Source organism: Hyla sarda, unplaced genomic scaffold (assembly GCF_029499605.1).
Source record: "Hyla sarda isolate aHylSar1 unplaced genomic scaffold, aHylSar1.hap1 scaffold_978, whole genome shotgun sequence".
Classification (NCBI taxonomy): domain Eukaryota; kingdom Metazoa; phylum Chordata; class Amphibia; order Anura; family Hylidae; genus Hyla; species Hyla sarda.
The window spans coordinates 73,477-89,256 of NW_026611008.1; the positions used below are offsets into that span (position 1 = coordinate 73,477).

Genomic DNA, 15,780 nt, shown 5'->3' on the forward strand with positions numbered 1-15,780 from the left:
GCAAGGCCTGTGGAAGTGAGTGACATCATAGCACTGTAGTTCTGAGGGTTCAAGATGGATGCAACAATCTCCTGTTGCTTCTATGAAGGCCGTAATAGACGACATCACCAAACAGCTCCATAGTCACATACACAGCAAAGGAGAGATGTTGTTTACACCTAGTGATGTCAGTGGTATTGAGTGACATCACAGCACAGTGCTAAGGCTCCTGGGCCTGGACACAGCAGCGGCTGCAATATCTCAACGGAGAATACGTTTATATCTATGTGTGTGTGTGCGCATATATATATATATATATATATATATATATATATATATATATATATTCTCCGCCGAAATCACTTTTAAACCCATTTCCACCTTTTTTTCCCTTCTCTTCCTCTTACTTTTTTTTCACGTTTTTTTACGTTTTTCTCCTTTTCGCCTCTTTTCTGGGCGTATTATTCTTCTTTTTCTTCTTTTTTTTCGTCTAATGCATACCCCATCAGTGCAGCAATGCTTATTCAATACCGCCAGCAGATGGAGACACTGGGGGATAATTTTCTAAGGATTTATACTGATTTTTCCTGTCTGAATTTGTCGCACAGAAAGTTGCAGGCCAAATATGTGTGACATTTCTGCGACTTTAGCTTCTAGAGCATTTTTACAACATTATACATAGGTGCTGAATACATAAAAAGCGACTGTTCAGCGACAGACAAGTCGCATCGGCTGAAAGTAGGCCAGAATGTCAGTCCATGTTGGAGCAGGTTTAGATACAGTCTAAAGCATAGATCTCAAAGTCTGTGCACAGAATTTAGCAAGGGCCTCGCACCTTCTGATGCATCAGGTAGGTGCACAATAGCATAGCCTAACCCTCTGTACTTTGGTCTATATTGATGCGGGACATAGACAGCCAGCTGATGACCAATCCATTAGTGCAATGGATGGCTGGAAGCATTTGTCTTTGCCTTTGCAATACCACAGAAGCAATGCATGGTCAATGTACAGCAATGACACACCTGTGTGAACAGCCAGGAGACCCCCCCCCCCCCCCCCCATGTTATGTTACATAGTTACATAGTTAGTACGGTCGAAAAAAGACATATGTCCATCACGTTCAACCAGGGAATTAAGGGGTAGGGGTGTGGCGCGATATTGGGGAAGGGATGAGATTTTATATTTCTTCATAAGCATTAATCTTATTTTGTCAATTAGGAACATTCAGCACCCACCCGCTATCAAGGCAGCTGCCTATCATGTCATGCCCTACCTGCACAGGTGTGCTGGCTACTCAAATGATCCAATTAAGGAGGCCATTTAGTCAGCAGCAGCAGAAGTCCTGTGCCTGGACGCTCCAACAGGGGCCAGACACAAGCAGAAGCAGAAGCAGCAGAAGCAGCAGCAGCACCACCTTTTGTTTTTTGGCTGCAGCAGCAGCAAGGCCCACAGGGCTGGCTAGCTGGCTAGCCAGCAAGCAGGTAGCAATGAAAGTAGGAATCTTTCTTTTTAACCCTGTAAGGGGGTGGTGCACTGTACCCGAAGATACTGCCATATCGGGTCAATGCATAGGGCGACGGAAGCAAGCTTCGAAATCGGCCCCCGTTCTCAAAAATCCATTTAATATATGGTCCCCAGATAGGGGACGTATCAGATATTAAACTGATAAGAACAGATACTACACTTGATCTTAGCCAAAAGGCCGAGAAGCGATAACCGTGAAAGGGGCGGGCCCAACAAGGTCCCCTTCATGGGCACTATCACTGCTTGCTGTCAGGGAGGCTGCCAGACAATTTTCCATGCACACTCTGGGCTGGGGGGCAGTCAACCACCAGTACACACAGCAGAACCTAAACCCATACCATTATTGCTAAGCAGCAAGACAGGGGCCCATTGCACTCCCACGGGGCCTTTTTAAATGCAATCCATAACCCGGATTTGCCAGGAACCCTTCTTACTCCTCCTACTTGCATGTGACACTGGGCTTAGGATCTGCATAGGAAACACACACACAAGCACACACCTACCTTTGTTGCCTGCAGATGCCTCCTTGGCTGTCCCCAAACGGTATCAAACCAACACCCACGGGAAGCTGTAAGCATAGAGGACATGCCTGCACCCCATTGGACTTACCTGTGTGGGTTAAATCCGGGTTATTTGACAACCTATGGCGGTGATGGTTCTGCTCAGGCAGAGCAGTGCTGATGCTCCTCATAAAGCTGTCGCTGCTGTGAAGGTTCTAGGTGACATCACAAATCCCTTTGGTTACATACACAACAAAGCTGGGTTGTTGTTGTTTACACTCTGCAAGGCCTGTGGAAGTGAGTGACATCATAGCACTGTAGTTCTGAGGGTTCAAGATGGATGCAACAATCTCCTGTTGCTTCTATGAAGGCCGTAATAGACGACATCACCAAACAGCTCCATAGTCACATACACAGCAAAGGAGAGATGTTGTTTACACCTAGTGATGTCAGTGGTATTGAGTGACATCACAGCACAGTGCTAAGGCTCCTGGGCCTGGACACAGCAGCGGCTGCAATATCTCAACGGAGAATACGTTTATATCTATGTGTGTGTGTGCGCATATATATATATATATATATATATATATATATATATATATATATATTTCTCCGCCGAAATCACTTTTAAACCCATTTCCACCTTTTTTTCCCTTCTCTTCCTCTTACTTTTTTTTCACGTTTTTTTACGTTTTTCTCCTTTTCGCCTCTTTTCTGGGCGTATTATTCTTCTTTTTCTTCTTTTTTTTCGTCTAATGCATACCCCATCAGTGCAGCAATGCTTATTCAATACCGCCAGCAGATGGAGACACTGGGGGATAATTTTCTAAGGATTTATACTGATTTTTCCTGTCTGAATTTGTCGCACAGAAAGTTGCAGGCCAAATATGTGTGACATTTCTGCGACTTTAGCTTCTAGAGCATTTTTACAACATTATACATAGGTGCTGAATACATAAAAAGCGACTGTTCAGCGACAGACAAGTCGCATCGGCTGAAAGTAGGCCAGAATGTCAGTCCATGTTGGAGCAGGTTTAGATACAGTCTAAAGCATAGATCTCAAAGTCTGTGCACAGAATTTAGCAAGGGCCTCGCACCTTCTGATGCATCAGGTAGGTGCACAATAGCATAGCCTAACCCTCTGTACTTTGGTCTATATTGATGCGGGACATAGACAGCCAGCTGATGACCAATCCATTAGTGCAATGGATGGCTGGAAGCATTTGTCTTTGCCTTTGCAATACCACAGAAGCAATGCATGGTCAATGTACAGCAATGACACACCTGTGTGAACAGCCAGGAGACCCCCCCCCCCCCCCCCCCCCATGTTATGTTACATAGTTACATAGTTAGTACGGTCGAAAAAAGACATATGTCCATCACGTTCAACCAGGGAATTAAGGGGTAGGGGTGTGGCGCGATATTGGGGAAGGGATGAGATTTTATATTTCTTCATAAGCATTAATCTTATTTTGTCAATTAGGAACATTCAGCACCCACCCGCTATCAAGGCAGCTGCCTATCATGTCATGCCCTACCTGCACAGGTGTGCTGGCTACTCAAATGATCCAATTAAGGAGGCCATTTAGTCAGCAGCAGCAGAAGTCCTGTGCCTGGACGCTCCAACAGGGGCCAGACACAAGCAGAAGCAGAAGCAGCAGAAGCAGCAGCAGCACCACCTTTTGTTTTTTGGCTGCAGCAGCAGCAAGGCCCACAGGGCTGGCATAGCTGGCTAGCCAGCAAGCAGGTAGCAATGAAAGTAGGAATCTTTCTTTTTAACCCTGTAAGGGGGTGGTGCACTGTACCCGAAGATACTGCCATATCGGGTCAATGCATAGGGCGACGGAAGCAAGCTTCGAAATCGGCCCCCGTTCTCAAAAATCCATTTAATATATGGTCCCCAGATAGGGGACGTATCAGATATTAAACTGATAAGAACAGATACTACACTTGATCTTAGCCAAAAGGCCGAGAAGCGATAACCGTGAAAGGGGCGGGCCCAACAAGGTCCCCTTCATGGGCACTATCACTGCTTGCTGTCAGGGAGGCTGCCAGACAATTTTCCATGCACACTCTGGGCTGGGGGGCAGTCAACCACCAGTACACACAGCAGAACCTAAACCCATACCATTATTGCTAAGCAGCAAGACAGGGGCCCATTGCACTCCCACGGGGCCTTTTTAAATGCAATCCATAACCCGGATTTGCCAGGAACCCTTCTTACTCCTCCTACTTGCATGTGACACTGGGCTTAGGATCTGCATAGGAAACACACACACAAGCACACACCTACCTTTGTTGCCTGCAGATGCCTCCTTGGCTGTCCCCAAACGGTATCAAACCAACACCCACGGGAAGCTGTAAGCATAGAGGACATGCCTGCACCCCATTGGACTTACCTGTGTGGGTTAAATCCGGGTTATTTGACAACCTATGGCGGTGATGGTTCTGCTCAGGCAGAGCAGTGCTGATGCTCCTCATAAAGCTGTCGCTGCTGTGAAGGTTCTAGGTGACATCACAAATCCCTTTGGTTACATACACAACAAAGCTGGGTTGTTGTTGTTTACACTCTGCAAGGCCTGTGGAAGTGAGTGACATCATAGCACTGTAGTTCTGAGGGTTCAAGATGGATGCAACAATCTCCTGTTGCTTCTATGAAGGCCGTAATAGACGACATCACCAAACAGCTCCATAGTCACATACACAGCAAAGGAGAGATGTTGTTTACACCTAGTGATGTCAGTGGTATTGAGTGACATCACAGCACAGTGCTAAGGCTCCTGGGCCTGGACACAGCAGCGGCTGCAATATCTCAACGGAGAATACGTTTATATCTATGTGTGTGTGTGCGCATATATATATATATATATATATATATATATATATATATATATATTCTCCGCCGAAATCACTTTTAAACCCATTTCCACCTTTTTTTCCCTTCTCTTCCTCTTACTTTTTTTTCACGTTTTTTTACGTTTTTCTCCTTTTCGCCTCTTTTCTGGGCGTATTATTCTTCTTTTTCTTCTTTTTTTTCGTCTAATGCATACCCCATCAGTGCAGCAATGCTTATTCAATACCGCCAGCAGATGGAGACACTGGGGGATAATTTTCTAAGGATTTATACTGATTTTTCCTGTCTGAATTTGTCGCACAGAAAGTTGCAGGCCAAATATGTGTGACATTTCTGCGACTTTAGCTTCTAGAGCATTTTTACAACATTATACATAGGTGCTGAATACATAAAAAGCGACTGTTCAGCGACAGACAAGTCGCATCGGCTGAAAGTAGGCCAGAATGTCAGTCCATGTTGGAGCAGGTTTAGATACAGTCTAAAGCATAGATCTCAAAGTCTGTGCACAGAATTTAGCAAGGGCCTCGCACCTTCTGATGCATCAGGTAGGTGCACAATAGCATAGCCTAACCCTCTGTACTTTGGTCTATATTGATGCGGGACATAGACAGCCAGCTGATGACCAATCCATTAGTGCAATGGATGGCTGGAAGCATTTGTCTTTGCCTTTGCAATACCACAGAAGCAATGCATGGTCAATGTACAGCAATGACACACCTGTGTGAACAGCCAGGAGACCCCCCCCATGTTATGTTACATAGTTACATAGTTAGTACGGTCGAAAAAAGACATATGTCCATCACGTTCAACCAGGGAATTAAGGGGTAGGGGTGTGGCGCGATATTGGGGAAGGGATGAGATTTTATATTTCTTCATAAGCATTAATCTTATTTTGTCAATTAGGAACATTCAGCACCCACCCGCTATCAAGGCAGCTGCCTATCATGTCATGCCCTACCTGCACAGGTGTGCTGGCTACTCAAATGATCCAATTAAGGAGGCCATTTAGTCAGCAGCAGCAGAAGTCCTGTGCCTGGACGCTCCAACAGGGGCCAGACACAAGCAGAAGCAGAAGCAGCAGCAGCACCACCTTTTGTTTTTTGGCTGCAGCAGCAGCAAGGCCCACAGGGCTGGCTAGCTGGCTAGCCAGCAAGCAGGTAGCAATGAAAGTAGGAATCTTTCTTTTTAACCCTGTAAGGGGGTGGTGCACTGTACCCGAAGATACTGCCATATCGGGTCAATGCATAGGGCGACGGAAGCAAGCTTCGAAATCGGCCCCCGTTCTCAAAAATCCATTTAATATATGGTCCCCAGATAGGGGACGTATCAGATATTAAACTGATAAGAACAGATACTACACTTGATCTTAGCCAAAAGGCCGAGAAGCGATAACCGTGAAAGGGGCGGGCCCAACAAGGTCCCCTTCATGGGCACTATCACTGCTTGCTGTCAGGGAGGCTGCCAGACAATTTTCCATGCACACTCTGGGCTGGGGGGCAGTCAACCACCAGTACACACAGCAGAACCTAAACCCATACCATTATTGCTAAGCAGCAAGACAGGGGCCCATTGCACTCCCACGGGGCCTTTTTAAATGCAATCCATAACCCGGATTTGCCAGGAACCCTTCTTACTCCTCCTACTTGCATGTGACACTGGGCTTAGGATCTGCATAGGAAACACACACACAAGCACACACCTACCTTTGTTGCCTGCAGATGCCTCCTTGGCTGTCCCCAAACGGTATCAAACCAACACCCACGGGAAGCTGTAAGCATAGAGGACATGCCTGCACCCCATTGGACTTACCTGTGTGGGTTAAATCCGGGTTATTTGACAACCTATGGCGGTGATGGTTCTGCTCAGGCAGAGCAGTGCTGATGCTCCTCATAAAGCTGTCGCTGCTGTGAAGGTTCTAGGTGACATCACAAATCCCTTTGGTTACATACACAACAAAGCTGGGTTGTTGTTGTTTACACTCTGCAAGGCCTGTGGAAGTGAGTGACATCATAGCACTGTAGTTCTGAGGGTTCAAGATGGATGCAACAATCTCCTGTTGCTTCTATGAAGGCCGTAATAGACGACATCACCAAACAGCTCCATAGTCACATACACAGCAAAGGAGAGATGTTGTTTACACCTAGTGATGTCAGTGGTATTGAGTGACATCACAGCACAGTGCTAAGGCTCCTGGGCCTGGACACAGCAGCGGCTGCAATATCTCAACGGAGAATACGTTTATATCTATGTGTGTGTGTGCGCATATATATATATATATATATATATATATATATATATATATTTCTCCGCCGAAATCACTTTTAAACCCATTTCCACCTTTTTTTCCCTTCTCTTCCTCTTACTTTTTTTTCACGTTTTTTTACGTTTTTCTCCTTTTCGCTTCTTTTCTGGGCGTATTATTCTTCTTTTTCTTCTTTTTTTTCGTCTAATGCATACCCCATCAGTGCAGCAATGCTTATTCAATACCGCCAGCAGATGGAGACACTGGGGGATAATTTTCTAAGGATTTATACTGATTTTTCCTGTCTGAATTTGTCGCACAGAAAGTTGCAGGCCAAATATGTGTGACATTTCTGCGACTTTAGCTTCTCGAGCATTTTTACAACATTATACATAGGTGCTGAATACATAAAAAGCGACTGTTCAGCGACAGACAAGTCGCATCGGCTGAAAGTAGGCCAGAATGTCAGTCCATGTTGGAGCAGGTTTAGATACAGTCTAAAGCATAGATCTCAAAGTCTGTGCACAGAATTTAGCAAGGGCCTCGCACCTTCTGATGCATCAGGTAGGTGCACAATAGCATAGCCTAACCCTCTGTACTTTGGTCTATATTGATGCGGGACATAGACAGCCAGCTGATGACCAATCCATTAGTGCAATGGATGGCTGGAAGCATTTGTCTTTGCCTTTGCAATACCACAGAAGCAATGCATGGTCAATGTACAGCAATGACACACCTGTGTGAACAGCCAGGAGACCCCCCCCCCCCCCCCCCCCATGTTATGTTACATAGTTACATAGTTAGTACGGTCGAAAAAAGACATATGTCCATCACGTTCAACCAGGGAATTAAGGGGTAGGGGTGTGGCGCGATATTGGGGAAGGGATGAGATTTTATATTTCTTCATAAGCATTAATCTTATTTTGTCAATTAGGAACATTCAGCACCCACCCGCTATCAAGGCAGCTGCCTATCATGTCATGCCCTACCTGCACAGGTGTGCTGGCTACTCAAATGATCCAATTAAGGAGGCCATTTAGTCAGCAGCAGCAGAAGTCCTGTGCCTGGACGCTCCAACAGGGGCCAGACACAAGCAGAAGCAGAAGCAGCAGAAGCAGCAGCAGCACCACCTTTTGTTTTTTGGCTGCAGCAGCAGCAAGGCCCACAGGGCTGGCTAGCTGGCTAGCCAGCAAGCAGGTAGCAATGAAAGTAGGAATCTTTCTTTTTAACCCTGTAAGGGGGTGGTGCACTGTACCCGAAGATACTGCCATATCGGGTCAATGCATAGGGCGACGGAAGCAAGCTTCGAAATCGGCCCCCGTTCTCAAAAATCCATTTAATATATGGTCCCCAGATAGGGGACGTATCAGATATTAAACTGATAAGAACAGATACTACACTTGATCTTAGCCAAAAGGCCGAGAAGCGATAACCGTGAAAGGGGCGGGCCCAACAAGGTCCCCTTCATGGGCACTATCACTGCTTGCTGTCAGGGAGGCTGCCAGACAATTTTCCATGCACACTCTGGGCTGGGGGGCAGTCAACCACCAGTACACACAGCAGAACCTAAACCCATACCATTATTGCTAAGCAGCAAGACAGGGGCCCATTGCACTCCCACGGGGCCTTTTTAAATGCAATCCATAACCCGGATTTGCCAGGAACCCTTCTTACTCCTCCTACTTGCATGTGACACTGGGCTTAGGATCTGCATAGGAAACACACACACAAGCACACACCTACCTTTGTTGCCTGCAGATGCCTCCTTGGCTGTCCCCAAACGGTATCAAACCAACACCCACGGGAAGCTGTAAGCATAGAGGACATGCCTGCACCCCATTGGACTTACCTGTGTGGGTTAAATCCGGGTTATTTGACAACCTATGGCGGTGATGGTTCTGCTCAGGCAGAGCAGTGCTGATGCTCCTCATAAAGCTGTCGCTGCTGTGAAGGTTCTAGGTGACATCACAAATCCCTTTGGTTACATACACAACAAAGCTGGGTTGTTGTTGTTTACACTCTGCAAGGCCTGTGGAAGTGAGTGACATCATAGCACTGTAGTTCTGAGGGTTCAAGATGGATGCAACAATCTCCTGTTGCTTCTATGAAGGCCGTAATAGACGACATCACCAAACAGCTCCATAGTCACATACACAGCAAAGGAGAGATGTTGTTTACACCTAGTGATGTCAGTGGTATTGAGTGACATCACAGCACAGTGCTAAGGCTCCTGGGCCTGGACACAGCAGCGGCTGCAATATCTCAACGGAGAATACGTTTATATCTATGTGTGTGTGTGCGCATATATATATATATATATATATATATATATATATATATATATATTTCTCCGCCGAAATCACTTTTAAACCCATTTCCACCTTTTTTTCCCTTCTCTTCCTCTTACTTTTTTTTCACGTTTTTTTACGTTTTTCTCCTTTTCGCCTCTTTTCTGGGCGTATTATTTTTCTTTTTCTTCTTTTTTTTCGTCTAATGCATACCCCATCAGTGCAGCAATGCTTATTCAATACCGCCAGCAGATGGAGACACTGGGGGATAATTTTCTATGGATTTATACTGATTTTTCCTGTCTGAATTTGTCGCACAGAAAGTTGCAGGCCAAATATGTGTGACATTTCTGCGACTTTAGCTTCTAGAGCATTTTTACAACATTATACATAGGTGCTGAATACATAAAAAGCGACTGTTCAGCGACAGACAAGTCGCATCGGCTGAAAGTAGGCCAGAATGTCAGTCCATGTTGGAGCAGGTTTAGATACAGTCTAAAGCATAGATCTCAAAGTCTGTGCACAGAATTTAGCAAGGGCCTCGCACCTTCTGATGCATCAGGTAGGTGCACAATAGCATAGCCTAACCCTCTGTACTTTGGTCTATATTGATGCGGGACATAGACAGCCAGCTGATGACCAATCCATTAGTGCAATGGATGGCTGGAAGCATTTGTCTTTGCCTTTGCAATACCACAGAAGCAATGCATGGTCAATGTACAGCAATGACACACCTGTGTGAACAGCCAGGAGACCCCCCCCCCCCCCCCCCCCATGTTATGTTACATAGTTACATAGTTAGTACGGTCGAAAAAAGACATATGTCCATCACGTTCAACCAGGGAATTAAGGGGTAGGGGTGTGGCGCGATATTGGGGAAGGGATGAGATTTTATATTTCTTCATAAGCATTAATCTTATTTTGTCAATTAGGAACATTCAGCACCCACCCGCTATCAAGGCAGCTGCCTATCATGTCATGCCCTACCTGCACAGGTGTGCTGGCTACTCAAATGATCCAATTAAGGAGGCCATTTAGTCAGCAGCAGCAGAAGTCCTGTGCCTGGACGCTCCAACAGGGGCCAGACACAAGCAGAAGCAGAAGCAGCAGAAGCAGCAGCAGCACCACCTTTTGTTTTTTGGCTGCAGCAGCAGCAAGGCCCACAGGGCTGGCTAGCTGGCTAGCCAGCAAGCAGGTAGCAATGAAAGTAGGAATCTTTCTTTTTAACCCTGTAAGGGGGTGGTGCACTGTACCCGAAGATACTGCCATATCGGGTCAATGCATAGGGCGACGGAAGCAAGCTTCGAAATCGGCCCCCGTTCTCAAAAATCCATTTAATATATGGTCCCCAGATAGGGGACGTATCAGATATTAAACTGATAAGAACAGATACTACACTTGATCTTAGCCAAAAGGCCGAGAAGCGATAACCGTGAAAGGGGCGGGCCCAACAAGGTCCCCTTCATGGGCACTATCACTGCTTGCTGTCAGGGAGGCTGCCAGACAATTTTCCATGCACACTCTGGGCTGGGGGGCAGTCAACCACCAGTACACACAGCAGAACCTAAACCCATACCATTATTGCTAAGCAGCAAGACAGGGGCCCATTGCACTCCCACGGGGCCTTTTTAAATGCAATCCATAACCCGGATTTGCCAGGAACCCTTCTTACTCCTCCTACTTGCATGTGACACTGGGCTTAGGATCTGCATAGGAAACACACACACAAGCACACACCTACCTTTGTTGCCTGCAGATGCCTCCTTGGCTGTCCCCAAACGGTATCAAACCAACACCCACGGGAAGCTGTAAGCATAGAGGACATGCCTGCACCCCATTGGACTTACCTGTGTGGGTTAAATCCGGGTTATTTGACAACCTATGGCGGTGATGGTTCTGCTCAGGCAGAGCAGTGCTGATGCTCCTCATAAAGCTGTCGCTGCTGTGAAGGTTCTAGGTGACATCACAAATCCCTTTGGTTACATACACAACAAAGCTGGGTTGTTGTTGTTTACACTCTGCAAGGCCTGTGGAAGTGAGTGACATCATAGCACTGTAGTTCTGAGGGTTCAAGATGGATGCAACAATCTCCTGTTGCTTCTATGAAGGCCGTAATAGACGACATCACCAAACAGCTCCATAGTCACATACACAGCAAAGGAGAGATGTTGTTTACACCTAGTGATGTCAGTGGTATTGAGTGACATCACAGCACAGTGCTAAGGCTCCTGGGCCTGGACACAGCAGCGGCTGCAATATCTCAACGGAGAATACGTTTATATCTATGTGTGTGTGTGCGCATATATATATATATATATATATATATATATATATATATATATATATTTCTCCGCCGAAATCACTTTTAAACCCATTTCCACCTTTTTTTCCCTTCTCTTCCTCTTACTTTTTTTTCACGTTTTTTTACGTTTTTCTCCTTTTCGCCTCTTTTCTGGGCGTATTATTCTTCTTTTTCTTCTTTTTTTTCGTCTAATGCATACCCCATCAGTGCAGCAATGCTTATTCAATACCGCCAGCAGATGGAGACACTGGGGGATAATTTTCTAAGGATTTATACTGATTTTTCCTGTCTGAATTTGTCGCACAGAAAGTTGCAGGCCAAATATGTGTGACATTTCTGCGACTTTAGCTTCTAGAGCATTTTTACAACATTATACATAGGTGCTGAATACATAAAAAGCGACTGTTCAGCGACAGACAAGTCGCATCGGCTGAAAGTAGGCCAGAATGTCAGTCCATGTTGGAGCAGGTTTAGATACAGTCTAAAGCATAGATCTCAAAGTCTGTGCACAGAATTTAGCAAGGGCCTCGCACCTTCTGATGCATCAGGTAGGTGCACAATAGCATAGCCTAACCCTCTGTACTTTGGTCTATATTGATGCGGGACATAGACAGCCAGCTGATGACCAATCCATTAGTGCAATGGATGGCTGGAAGCATTTGTCTTTGCCTTTGCAATACCACAGAAGCAATGCATGGTCAATGTACAGCAATGACACACCTGTGTGAACAGCCAGGAGACCCCCCCCCCCCCCCCCCCCATGTTATGTTACATAGTTACATAGTTAGTACGGTCGAAAAAAGACATATGTCCATCACGTTCAACCAGGGAATTAAGGGGTAGGGGTGTGGCGCGATATTGGGGAAGGGATGAGATTTTATATTTCTTCATAAGCATTAATCTTATTTTGTCAATTAGGAACATTCAGCACCCACCCGCTATCAAGGCAGCTGCCTATCATGTCATGCCCTACCTGCACAGGTGTGCTGGCTACTCAAATGATCCAATTAAGGAGGCCATTTAGTCAGCAGCAGCAGAAGTCCTGTGCCTGGACGCTCCAACAGGGGCCAGACACAAGCAGAAGCAGAAGCAGCAGAAGCAGCAGCAGCACCACCTTTTGTTTTTTGGCTGCAGCAGCAGCAAGGCCCACAGGGCTGGCTAGCTGGCTAGCCAGCAAGCAGGTAGCAATGAAAGTAGGAATCTTTCTTTTTAACCCTGTAAGGGGGTGGTGCACTGTACCCGAAGATACTGCCATATCGGGTCAATGCATAGGGCGACGGAAGCAAGCTTCGAAATCGGCCCCCGTTCTCAAAAATCCATTTAATATATGGTCCCCAGATAGGGGACGTATCAGATATTAAACTGATAAGAACAGATACTACACTTGATCTTAGCCAAAAGGCCGAGAAGCGATAACCGTGAAAGGGGCGGGCCCAACAAGGTCCCCTTCATGGGCACTATCACTGCTTGCTGTCAGGGAGGCTGCCAGACAATTTTCCATGCACACTCTGGGCTGGGGGGCAGTCAACCACCAGTACACACAGCAGAACCTAAACCCATACCATTATTGCTAAGCAGCAAGACAGGGGCCCATTGCACTCCCACGGGGCCTTTTTAAATGCAATCCATAACCCGGATTTGCCAGGAACCCTTCTTACTCCTCCTACTTGCATGTGACACTGGGCTTAGGATCTGCATAGGAAACACACACACAAGCACACACCTACCTTTGTTGCCTGCAGATGCCTCCTTGGCTGTCCCCAAACGGTATCAAACCAACACCCACGGGAAGCTGTAAGCATAGAGGACATGCCTGCACCCCATTGGACTTACCTGTGTGGGTTAAATCCGGGTTATTTGACAACCTATGGCGGTGATGGTTCTGCTCAGGCAGAGCAGTGCTGATGCTCCTCATAAAGCTGTCGCTGCTGTGAAGGTTCTAGGTGACATCACAAATCCCTTTGGTTACATACACAACAAAGCTGGGTTGTTGTTGTTTACACTCTGCAAGGCCTGTGGAAGTGAGTGACATCATAGCACTGTAGTTCTGAGGGTTCAAGATGGATGCAACAATCTCCTGTTGCTTCTATGAAGGCCGTAATAGACGACATCACCAAACAGCTCCATAGTCACATACACAGCAAAGGAGAGATGTTGTTTACACCTAGTGATGTCAGTGGTATTGAGTGACATCACAGCACAGTGCTAAGGCTCCTGGGCCTGGACACAGCAGCGGCTGCAATATCTCAACGGAGAATACGTTTATATCTATGAGTGTGTGTGCGCATATATATATATATATATATATATATATATATATATATATATATATATTTCTCCGCCGAAATCACTTTTAAACCCATTTCCACCTTTTTTTCCCTTCTCTTCCTCTTACTTTTTTTTCACGTTTTTTTACGTTTTTCTCCTTTTCGCCTCTTTTCTGGGCGTATTATTCTTCTTTTTCTTCTTTTTTTTCGTCTAATGCATACCCCATCAGTGCAGCAATGCTTATTCAATACCGCCAGCAGATGGAGACACTGGGGGATAATTTTCTAAGGATTTATACTGATTTTTCCTGTCTGAATTTGTCGCACAGAAAGTTGCAGGCCAAATATGTGTGACATTTCTGCGACTTTAGCTTCTAGAGCATTTTTACAACATTATACATAGGTGCTGAATACATAAAAAGCGACTGTTCAGCGACAGACAAGTCGCATCGGCTGAAAGTAGGCCAGAATGTCAGTCCATGTTGGAGCAGGTTTAGATACAGTCTAAAGCATAGATCTCAAAGTCTGTGCACAGAATTTAGCAAGGGCCTCGCACCTTCTGATGCATCAGGTAGGTGCACAATAGCATAGCCTAACCCTCTGTACTTTGGTCTATATTGATGCGGGACATAGACAGCCAGCTGATGACCAATCCATTAGTGCAATGGATGGCTGGAAGCATTTGTCTTTGCCTTTGCAATACCACAGAAGCAATGCATGGTCAATGTACAGCAATGACACACCTGTGTGAACAGCCAGGAGACCCCCCCCCCCCCCCCCCCCATGTTATGTTACATAGTTACATAGTTAGTACGGTCGAAAAAAGACATATGTCCATCACGTTCAACCAGGGAATTAAGGGGTAGGGGTGTGGCGCGATATTGGGGAAGGGATGAGATTTTATATTTCTTCATAAGCATTAATCTTATTTTGTCAATTAGGAACATTCAGCACCCACCCGCTATCAAGGCAGCTGCCTATCATGTCATGCCCTACCTGCACAGGTGTGCTGGCTACTCAAATGATCCAATTAAGGAGGCCATTTAGTCAGCAGCAGCAGAAGTCCTGTGCCTGGACGCTCCAACAGGGGCCAGACACAAGCAGAAGCAGAAGCAGCAGAAGCAGCAGCAGCACCACCTTTTGTTTTTTGGCTGCAGCAGCAGCAAGGCCCACAGGGCTGGCTAGCTGGCTAGCCAGCAAGCAGGTAGCAATGAAAGTAGGAATCTTTCTTTTTAACCCTGTAAGGGGGTGGTGCACTGTACCCGAAGATACTGCCATATCGGGTCAATGCATAGGGCGACGGAAGCAAGCTTCGAAATCGGCCCCCGTTCTCAAAAATCCATTTAATATATGGTCCCCAGATAGGGGACGTATCAGATATTAAACTGATAAGAACAGATACTACACTTGATCTTAGCCAAAAGGCCGAGAAGCGATAACCGTGAAAGGGGCGGGCCCAACAAGGTCCCCTTCATGGGCACTATCACTGCTTGCTGTCAGGGAGGCTGCCAGACAATTTTCCATGCACACTCTGGGCTGGGGGGCAGTCAACCACCAGTACACACAGCAGAACCTAAACCCATACCATTATTGCTAAGCAGCAAGACAGGGGCCCATTGCACTCCCACGGGGCCTTTTTAAATGCAATCCATAACCCGGATTTGCCAGGAACCCTTCTTACTCCTCCTACTTGCATGTGACACTGGGCTTAGGATCTGCATAGGAAACACACACACAAGCACACACCTACCTTTGTTGCCTGCAGATGCCTCCTTGGCTGTCCCCAAACGGTATCAAACCAACACCCACGGGAAGCTGTAAGCA

The 15,780-nt window shown here is 46.2% G+C and overlaps 7 non-coding genes across 7 annotated transcripts; all 7 read right to left on the reverse strand.

Moving 5' to 3' along the window:
- Nucleotides 1-1,502: 1,502 nt before the first annotated feature.
- Nucleotides 1,503-1,693, reverse strand: LOC130351470 (U2 spliceosomal RNA). Its single transcript, XR_008888168.1, has one exon. It is a non-coding gene; the product is annotated as a U2 spliceosomal RNA (small nuclear RNA).
- A 2,099-nt stretch (nucleotides 1,694-3,792) lies between these two features.
- On the reverse strand, nucleotides 3,793-3,983 carry LOC130351472 (U2 spliceosomal RNA). Its single transcript, XR_008888169.1, has one exon. It is a non-coding gene; the product is annotated as a U2 spliceosomal RNA (small nuclear RNA).
- A 2,073-nt stretch (nucleotides 3,984-6,056) lies between these two features.
- LOC130351474 (U2 spliceosomal RNA) lies at nucleotides 6,057-6,247 on the reverse strand. Its single transcript, XR_008888171.1, has one exon. It is a non-coding gene; the product is annotated as a U2 spliceosomal RNA (small nuclear RNA).
- Nucleotides 6,248-8,338: 2,091 nt separating this feature from the next.
- LOC130351475 (U2 spliceosomal RNA) lies at nucleotides 8,339-8,529 on the reverse strand. Its single transcript, XR_008888172.1, has one exon. It is a non-coding gene; the product is annotated as a U2 spliceosomal RNA (small nuclear RNA).
- Nucleotides 8,530-10,624: 2,095 nt separating this feature from the next.
- Nucleotides 10,625-10,815, reverse strand: LOC130351476 (U2 spliceosomal RNA). Its single transcript, XR_008888173.1, has one exon. It is a non-coding gene; the product is annotated as a U2 spliceosomal RNA (small nuclear RNA).
- Nucleotides 10,816-12,912: 2,097 nt separating this feature from the next.
- On the reverse strand, nucleotides 12,913-13,103 carry LOC130351477 (U2 spliceosomal RNA). The gene has a single exon (XR_008888174.1). It is a non-coding gene; the product is annotated as a U2 spliceosomal RNA (small nuclear RNA).
- A 2,099-nt stretch (nucleotides 13,104-15,202) lies between these two features.
- On the reverse strand, nucleotides 15,203-15,393 carry LOC130351478 (U2 spliceosomal RNA). Its single transcript, XR_008888175.1, has one exon. It is a non-coding gene; the product is annotated as a U2 spliceosomal RNA (small nuclear RNA).
- Nucleotides 15,394-15,780: the final 387 nt, after the last annotated feature.